The 753-nt window shown below is 33.1% G+C and overlaps 1 protein-coding gene across 1 annotated transcript in view; it reads right to left on the reverse strand.

Annotated features, from left to right (window-relative positions):
* LOC118734675 (xenotropic and polytropic retrovirus receptor 1) overlaps positions 1-753 on the reverse strand; it is a gene marked incomplete at its 3' end in the record, with an annotated part of 10354 nt that overhangs the window by 4214 nt on the left and 5387 nt on the right.

The raw sequence follows: 753 nt of genomic DNA on the forward strand, positions 1-753 counted from the left end.
AAACATGGCTTACCTCGTAAGGTGCTTACCTATTTTCCCAGTGGGTACTTGTGAACGTACATGTGCATAGTTAAGTAAGTGTATATGTATGTACATATATGCATCCCTTCATCAAACATGATTGATTACTTGAGAATGCTTGCCGCGCAAATAACATCTTGTAGGTACCAGCTGTTCGAAGTATTTTAATAAAATAAATGATAAGCATACTACTGTTGTTGCGGCGATCTGGCCCTGTTTGGGTCGGCGGAATCTCTAAACTTTGTTCGTCCATGGGGCAAAATCTGCTCCGCATTCAGCTCAGTCAGTTTTCAGTTTTCTATCGTTTTTCAGCTGGGGGATATGCATGTCCAAACTTGACAAATTTGAACGAAAAACTTTTTTTTCAAAACTGAGAAATTCAAATGTGCAATTCAAATTGTTACTGTAAAAGAGCGGTATTATATTTCGTTATTTTGTTCCTTCCATTACTTAAAATGTAGTATATTTATTCCATTGGTGTATTTTGTTTGAAACTATGTGTTAAAAAAAAAATTATGATTAAAAAAAAACTAAACTAATCTCTGTTTTTTGCAAGTGTAATTTTCAAAATCCCTTTTTTTTTAATGCGCAAAGCGCTTTTAAATTTGACAGTACTGTAATAAAGTACGTTCCTCCCTTATTAAGAATCCGAGTTCGACACCAAAAGCACTTTGCGCATTTTTATATAAATTGGTTTTAAAAATTTCACTTTGATTTTAATTAAACACAAAA

This window comes from Rhagoletis pomonella, unplaced genomic scaffold (genome assembly GCF_013731165.1).
Source record: "Rhagoletis pomonella isolate Grant_MI unplaced genomic scaffold, Rhpom_1.0 Rhpom_scaffold_00002, whole genome shotgun sequence".
NCBI classification, from domain to species: domain Eukaryota; kingdom Metazoa; phylum Arthropoda; class Insecta; order Diptera; family Tephritidae; genus Rhagoletis; species Rhagoletis pomonella.